Source organism: Amblyomma mixtum, chromosome 8 (assembly GCF_055824585.1).
Source record: "Amblyomma mixtum isolate Tamu chromosome 8, ASM5582458v1, whole genome shotgun sequence".
Lineage (NCBI taxonomy): Eukaryota > Metazoa > Arthropoda > Arachnida > Ixodida > Ixodidae > Amblyomma > Amblyomma mixtum.
In genome coordinates this window covers 10,045,572-10,054,487 of record NC_143019.1, presented here as the reverse complement: position 1 = coordinate 10,054,487, position 8,916 = coordinate 10,045,572, and positions in this window count along the sequence as shown.

Below are 8,916 nucleotides of genomic sequence, written 5' to 3'. Positions count from 1 at the left end.
TAAATTTTTAAAGCCTATTATTATGGTCCGGCGTGCATTTTATTTTATCAGTTCCCTCACTTCGCATCCTCTATGAAAAAAAAGATGCTTCATGAGTGGTATATTTTGGCATCCCTGAGGGAACTTTTTACGTGTTTGTCTTTGTTCAGAAAAGAAAAATGTACGTCTAATTAATAAAAAATCAATGGGGATGGCATTAACTAATATTCGCAAATCCGCAAGTTCTTCGAAAACAATCATCAGAGTTTCAACATTCTCTGCTCAATCATCCTTGTATATAATAGATTTCTGTTTGTCTTTGGGAGAGGTAAAGTCATCGGTCTAGTGTATGAGATCGCAGACTTTGAAAGTATGACCTGGTATACCATATCATGTCCAGCCAGTCACAAACAGAACTGTACCTCTCTCAGTGAACCTAGCACCATGACCCGACGCAAAAACAAGAGCTGCGTGCAGCAACCGAGGGTGCTTCTTTTTTTCGTCCTTCTAGCAGTGTTTACCCGTCTCTTGCCTAATGTCCGGGCATCGTCTTCGCCTCGAGAGCCATTGGTTTGCGCTCCGCCAAAGCATACAAATAAAGGCTGCCTCGCATTAGCACAGGGGATGTCGCAAGAAACGTGAGGACGGGTGGCCCGGACACGGCGTGTCATTTTTCTTCCGAGGCGTCCAGCCCGCCGTCCACACAGCGAAGGCCCCTCCTTGTCGTCTCGTTCGTGTTCGGCCTTGGGGAGCACGATGCATAGAAACAGACAGGATATCCTGGCCCGACGGCCGACGAGAGTCTCCGGACACTTCTCCTCTCTTTGTCTCTATTCGTCTCTTACTCCACGCCTCACGTAGTTTAGTGAGCGCCTGTCGTATGCACACTGCACGCTTCTTTTGGGGAATACGGCCCTTGGAAAGACGGGCCAGGATGTACAGTTCCTGTGCGTTGCGAGACCTGTCTCGACAGGTCTGACTTTTTCTTCGTTAGCCTTCTATTCCTGTCCTCAGGCGGATGTGTGTTGGTACCGCTGGGTCGGAATGGCTGAGTGGGCTGTGCAAACGGCGCTTTTCTATAGAGTGTGCCGAGATCTCGTTCGGACAGTGACCTACCATCGAGCACCAGACTGAAATAAATAAACTTGGGCGGTGAAGGGGCATTCAAGTTTAATAAGATTTGTGTATTTTGGTGTTTGTGTAGAGATTGTGAATAAAGCTTGGCTTTTCTTTTGTTGGCAGGTGTTATGGAAAAGAAAATCAGAAGATTAGGGTCTACAAGGCGGCACTTGTCTGTGTAGTTTTCTTGTTCTTTCTGGCTCTCTTCCGGTTGCGCCGTTCCACCCAATATGCAGGTATACCAACTCGGCCAAGTTTCTATTCTTCTTCCGTGTCTCATTACTGAAAAAGCAGGGAGACTTGCAGTAGGTAGGCGGAAAGAGCTTTGTTAACCCTTATCATGCAGGCTGTCAAGGAACCTAATAAAAACTGCAAAGTTTTCGCAGAACCTTTACATTCCTTGAGTGGTAAAAATCTCGAGCAAATACCTTTTGTTTTTTGAGACAAGGAATTTGTAACGGGAAGCGTCGTTTTAAAAACGAATTTTTCACGCCGATGTTTATGACCTACACCTCGATGAACATACACTGAAGAACTTCTGGGCCACACCAGGGAATTGTCAGAAAGCCGATTGACCCTCGCCGGATCAGGTGTGGTTGCCATTTTTTGCCACGGAACGTTCAGAAGGTATCTCGCCGGCTTACCCTCCTCTGAATGACCTGAGGTATGTTCAAGCTAGTACGTAGAGTGATCTGTGGAAAAAAACTTACAGTTGATCGGCATATAAGAACTCAATGAGCATCGCATCAGGCTCTAATGAAAAAAAAAACTGAATAAATAGGATACCGGAGACATACGTATTTCGGAAGCACTGCAATCTGACGCAGACGCAGGGAGACAGACAAAGGCGAGAAGTCGTCTTTGTCGATCTGCTGGAGGTATATCGGCTCACGGATGCGCAAAAATGGTCACGTGTTTTTAAGGACCAAAATAAACACTCAATAACGGGGCCATACTGTGCGGAAAAGAGTAGCACTGGCGGTTCCGCGTTCACTCCAATTCATACTTGCCATAAAATGTTTGTTATCTACAGGTAAGGTCCTCCATTTTAGTCATGTCTGAGAATAGCGTTTGCGCTGGTGCTTAATAACTGCATCAGAACATACATATGTTAGGCCACGCTAAGTACACAACCACCTTAAAGAATTGACTCTCTTCAGTAGAGTTAGTTCTTGGGCTAGTTGGTATACTTGATTTAAACTCATAGTTCTTCAGCGCAACGGCACACGGCCAAAGAAAAAAAGCAGGAAGAGAAGAAGGACGAACACAGCTTCGTTTTGCCTCTCTCAACATACTCTGTTTATTCGTATAATGAAGGCGCTTTCTTTCGGAAAATCTGTGAAAGTTTGAGGTGCGTGCCATGCGCGGAGTAAAATAATGAGAAAAAATTTTGGAATAGTTGAGACAAGACACGAAGTAGGCAGCGCAATAAACACTCCATCTGTAATCAACTTCAAAATAAAATAAATTGTAGTATTCAGGGCGAGTTCTGTGCTGGACATCAAAGTCAACAACTTTTAACTTAAACTAGGAAGTATAACGTGCCAAGCACCTATAATGCCTTCCAGAAGGAGCACAACTAGAGATCCCTTAAACTCAAACCTTAGCAATCAGTGTGAAGCCCAACCATAATAATGTCCAACAATCCTCGATGTCGTATATCGAAGAGAGAAAGCCTTTGTGATGATTTCTGTTGGTTCTCGCATCCCTGGCAGGACTTTCTGATTGGCAGTTCACCCCTATGACGAACTATTGTAGTCGACATTCGACAGATGGCGTTTTATAGTACGGCGTAGACTTTTTTTCATTATCCGAAAAATGTGCCGCAAGACGTTCGCTTAGAAAGCGCCTGCTAGCATTCACAATCATCGGCAGCGCACGGAGCACCAAGAGAAGGGGCGGTATTTATTACAAGATAGAAAAAAAATCTTGTGTTTTGAAAGCAAAAGTAGGGAGAGTATTCCTCGTGGGAGCCCGTTAACACGCCAGCTAACTTTCTTCTTTTCCTGCATGTCTACAGAGTACCACGAAGATTCCTCGGCACTGTACGCCCTTTTCAATAATCTAATGTTTTCAGAACAGTTGCACGAAACACACGGAGAGCTTCGTAAGTCCGTACTGAATTACACGTACAGCCCCACAGCGAAAGTCGCCGATCCTTTAGGGTAACGCTGATAAAGCACTCTATGGCGCACGTGCAGCCGTCCCTATTACTGTTTCTGAATAGCTGTGCCTGGACATCGAACTAAGCTCAGGGGACCGAACAAGTAAAAAAAAACTCCGCAAATAGAACACACGATACAACAAAACAACTTCCCCCAGATTCGGCACCTACTCGTGGGCGTCGTCGCCGACCCAGCTGCTCATTCTTCTGCACACGGCACGCTCGGCAGGGAGCCTAATGTTCGCTCTCATTCGCTGCATACTAACACAACTCCGTGTTTCCATAGCACCTACCATTGGTTTCGTCTGAGGGGATCGGAAACAAGCGAAACCAGGGACTACCTCATGGTGCAAACAGAGATGGGACAAAGCGAGAGACGTGTAGAGAACGGTCGTGTCGTGTTACGCGAGTCTAACGTATGCCGCTTGATAGACGATATTCGCCTGAGAGTAACAGAGAACAAGGCTGCTAGTAAGAGGTCACGCTGTGCTGGACGTAGCCGCCGGGGCTGTCACAGAAGAGAAATGAGTTGTTCTCGTGTCTCGGTCTCGCTGTCGGACCATTCTTGCGACAGTGCCTGCAAATGTCGCGCCCGTCTTTGTGCGTGTCGGCGGAACAAGAACGAATGGTACTCGACCCGAAGGCAGTGCCGATGGCTTAAGCACGGGCCGTGTAAACAAAGGGAAACCGATAGTCCCGTCGCGTTTATTTGTTCCACTCGCATGTTTTGTCTGGTAGTTGCTTCGGCTCGGCTACCTTCACCCGACCAGACGTGATCTCACGTCCCGACGTGAGGATCGTTCTGGACTGTTCGCTTAGGGTAGACGCTGGGAATCGTTAAGTGGTTCGGGCTCTGGTGCGTGATGCGTTTTGTCGATACGTGTTCGTCATATTTACGCAACCACCTATGATTTCATTGTTTGCATTCGGTCGCTCGTGCAAGGCAACTGCTACACGCTGTTTTTTTCTTCTTTTTTCCCGGCAGGGCCGTAGCGAGACCCCAGTAACTAAAAGAATGCATAAGAAATGCAACCTTAATATATTACGTCTGCGCACTTGACGGCTCTTGTGTCCGCAGCGCTCTTAGCGAGCAGGTTAAGCTCCGACCCCAATGAGTTACTGAAGCCAGTAATCACGCAACTATTACACCACGTCGCGAAAAACTCTCCTAGCAACGGCGGTGTGTAGTTATTACGTTGTTGATGTTGCTGTGAATGGAAATGGAAGCATTCGATACGAAAGACAGAAGCATTCGTTACGAAAGACAGAAGCCAGCCTCTTAGAGGTAGGCCTTGAATTTATAAGTTTTTATTTGTTTTTGTACTGGTTAGTCGGCAGTTCTTTCAAGTTTCTGCTTGCCAGCACTGAGCGAGCTATTAAGACAAGAGCTTATTTCGAGATCTGCCATCTGCCCCATGAGTGGCCTCAGTGAAATTGTCGCCTTTCAGCAAAAGCAAACTTCAGGATGAATAGGTGAGTAGAGCATTGCGCTTTAACCTGGATGTTCCGAAAAATGGCCCGCCCTCAACCTGTGCAAGCTCTCTATCCTAGACTGTGAATGTTTCGACGGAGGAAGCGCGAATTTGCTGAGGCTCAAGACAGCAGCCCCCTTTCCGTTTTCCATATATTCCAGTAACTTCCTTCTGGCAAGATTTTTGTTGGTTAGATGTCAAGAAAAACCTCAACAACGCACTAATTCCTTGCCGCGGAGAAAAACTGCGGCTTTGTCATATATACGCGGGAGCTTTTGATTAAGATCGGGACACACAGAAAGCACGAGTGGCTCTTCCATGATAAAAAGCTCAGGCGCCTTGATAATGTCGCCACTTTGACTTGTTTTTGTTTTGGCTTTTCTTCGCTTTAGCCCTGAGTAGTTGTCGCAAAGAGAAAGAATGCGGCATATCCGTAGTTCCGGAAACAGGCTAATTTATTTCTCGCACGCTGAGCTGCTAGCTCCCACCTCGTTCATACATCGTCGTCGTTGGGTTGGGGCGCTCGGTTACCGAAATACTCCGTAACAAAGCAGTTTTATATCTGCCACGAACCTTTCTTTCCATGGATGTCAATATTCTGCATGAATTTAGTGCGGAGAAGCACTACTTTACAGCATTTGTTACCACTTTGCTTTCAACCGGTGCTGTGCGATCACTGTGGTCCACTCTTCAATGTAACGCAAAACAATTTTTCTGGATGTAAAGAAATCACTGTATATTCTGGAATTGGAGATGAAAGCTTGAGAGTCGCTTAATTAATGTTTTGCCTATAAATTGTAGCAACATACAATTCCCTTTTGTGTAGAAAACCACAAACTTGTGTTTAAAGCAAGTCACAGTGAAGAGCTGCGAAATAGATTCAAATTATTTGGGATATTTTTAACGCGCGTCAGAATCTCAATAGACGCTTTTTTTTTTATCTCACTGGCAGTTCATCCGAAACAGTACGTTGCAGAGGAACTGAGCGATTACATTTAAGACTGACCTATAGAGGGCACAAATGTGTGGACTGAACGCCTTCGTCTCAGCATATATAGGACAGACTGTTGCGAGCAGGTTTAAATTGTCGATGACGTTATCCCGAAATCAGCACTGCATTTTGTTTGGTAGCGAGATATCTAGCAGATATACCCAAGATAATAGCTGTACTGAGTACACGCATACACTGTGGCCACTCAAAGTTATGTCAGCTTGATAATATAACGCGCTGATATTTAAGAAAACTAAGGAAGGAAAGGTTGTTGAACCTCTAGTACACAGAAGTATTAAGAGACAGTTTTCTCCCAAATCATCAATTCACATTCAAAGATCCCTAAGATAGATTGATGTCGGCCACTTTTGCACGAAATATTGGGCAAGATTTCTCACTTTCACGAATTGAGAAAAAATTTCAAAAAGCATTTGAAATGAAACAACGACTAAAAAAAAAGAAGCGAAAGGCAATCGAGGCAGGCGTCTGGACGAATGGTAAATGGAGATACCGCGAAGGAAGCGCCGGATTTCGACAGGTCTGAGCGATGGCGACTCGAGTATCCTCGAAGCCTGAGCTCTAAGCTTTGCCGGGCCCGATCGCACGACGCATACGTCAGAAGCAATGCGCTTTTTTCTTTTTTTTTCTTCCGATCACGCTTCTCAATTCAACAGCTACCAGAAATAAGACTTACTTTTGCTTCTTCAATTCTTTATTATCGGCGTTGGAAAGCTTTTATCCGCTACTATATTTCCTTCGTGATATTTTCTTTATTTGGGCAATATCATATATTCCTTTTTTTTCACCTCTATCCCCTTAACTCCCATCTTTTCTTTTGATCCAATATAGCTTCCTTTATTTTTTGCTTTTTTTTTCACTCTTTCTTTCGTCCTGTACTGTTCATTTTCCTACTTTGTTGTTATGCAGAAAAGAAGAGGTGAGGGTTGCAAAAGGACTCTCCCGACCGGCGAACCAAGGTTATCATCCCTTTATAGAGTGCAATAAATATATCGTGCTGGGCAGAAATGTCGATACGCGACTTCTGAAACGCCAAACGAAAACAAAAAAAGAAAAACACGCTTAACAGGCAGATGGAGGCAGAGACTCTCGTAGACGGCCAGTAGGAATGCGGGGAAGATATGCTCGTCAAACGCGTCGCCTTAGGTCGCATGCCACGCGTCGCCTTAAATATGTGAGTCAAGAGACGGCGAGGAAGCTAGTTGACAGCCAGTTTCTTTTTTGGCGCTTCTGAGGCTATTAACATCGAACTAGATGAACTAAAGGTAAGGAACACATTACTGCATAGAATAAATTAGGAACACGGGCGTTGCGTTGGTCCCGCAGATAAATTTCAGGTGGAATAGGCTTGCACTGGATGTGAAAAGATGTAAAGGAAGAAGCATTGGAAGAACGCCCGCTGTGCGAAGTAACAATGGTGCTACGATGCTGATGTTCATATACTCATAGCATTAAATGTGTATATAGAAGATGACAGCCACAAGTGAGTAATAGCATGAAGTACTACAAAACCGGCGGACAGATGGGTCGATAGATTTATGCGCATTTGGAGTGATTTTAACGGGTAACGACAGCAACAAAATGACACTTCATTAACCGAATGAATTCAATAAATGTAAACGTCTCTTCATGGAAGCTCACAGGAGCTACTACCAGCTCCAATGCCCAATATCTTGCTGTTCTGAAATAGGGTTAAGAATGTCCTTTGCCGGGAATCTGTTTTATTCTTATGATGCCGTTTATAAAAAAGCTTTCACTCCTTTCTCACGGAGCAACGCACAAATGAGAAAATTTTACAGAATGATAGCAGAAAATATGTTGTTCAACTTACCGGTTGACATTATTCCTGCCCTCAGAGTTTGAGAATATGTACATTTTTTCTCAATAATAATGACTTAAGCTTGTAATTGGGAAAGTTCTAAGATTTATAAGACATTTTCTCTCGGATGCGCTTGGCCCACCATGGTCGTCTTTAGCCCTTTAAGCCTTACGTGCGGCACAGTTTCTAAGCATTGCGACATTGATATAGTTACAAAATTATCTTTCTTTTATAAAAGAGGATTTCTAGTCACTGTGAAATATAAGTTCAAATATATTCTTGACTTTTTTTTTTACCAAGACTGCAGGCAACGAATTTTTCGGTTCCATTTCATTGTGAAAGCTATCCCAAAGTTTTCTTATTACCTTTGTGTTGTAAACGCTCGACTAATGATATTAATCCGTCTGTTGGCTGAAAACTAGCAGTATATCGGTTCCCAGTAATGGTATGCCGTGAATGCTTTTACAAGCCTTTAGCAATCAGCATGCCATTGATTTTTCCTCACAGTGAGTTGCGGGATATCTCTGCCCTAGCGTTTCTTTCTCTGGCAAAATTGGGCCGATATTCAACGACATTCCTTCATTTTCCAGTATACGTAATGTCTTCTAACAAGAGAGTTATTATTAATTGGCATCCACCCAAGCACAGCCTTACGGCTACAATGGTAAGCTATACAGATTTCACAGAAACTTCGCAGCTCAACCAGAATTTGTCCTGGCTCTGGGTCCGGACCCGGGACCACCGCTTCCCTGGTGCAGTCGCTCTACCAACTGAGCCAATCGGGACGGCTCGCATATGGTACGGTGAGAGCGAATTGATCAATAGCTCGAAGTGTGAACAGTGTTGGTCAAATGTTTAGGGGCATCCTTCAAGATGGAGAAGATTTTTAATAGGGGAGTAGTTACTCATTCGCATCCGCTCAGGCGCAGCCGTAAGGCTACGCTTGGGTGGATGCCAGGCTAATGCGTGAACAGTCCCGTGCATAGAACTTTTTGGGGGATCGTATGATTTCGACATTTTCTTTAGCAATGAAGAAGCGCTGCTGAAGTGTATTCTGTAGCCCTCGCACAGCAAAGAAAAGCACTAGGTACACTATAAGTAGCTAACTGCCAAATCAAGGAGAGCAAAACCAGCGACAAAAACGTCCACAAAATTAAAGAGGAATTAGATGTGGCTAAAATTCATTATTTAGCCAACATAAGATGCAATAACACAAGCATAGTGGCTCATTTTTCAACTAAGAGATATTATGTAAAGCTGCTTCCTGATCAACCATACATTTTATTATTTTATTGCGAAAATTATTGCAGTCCAAGTAAGTATGGCTGGCCGTCACGCTGTTTTTTGTGTTTAA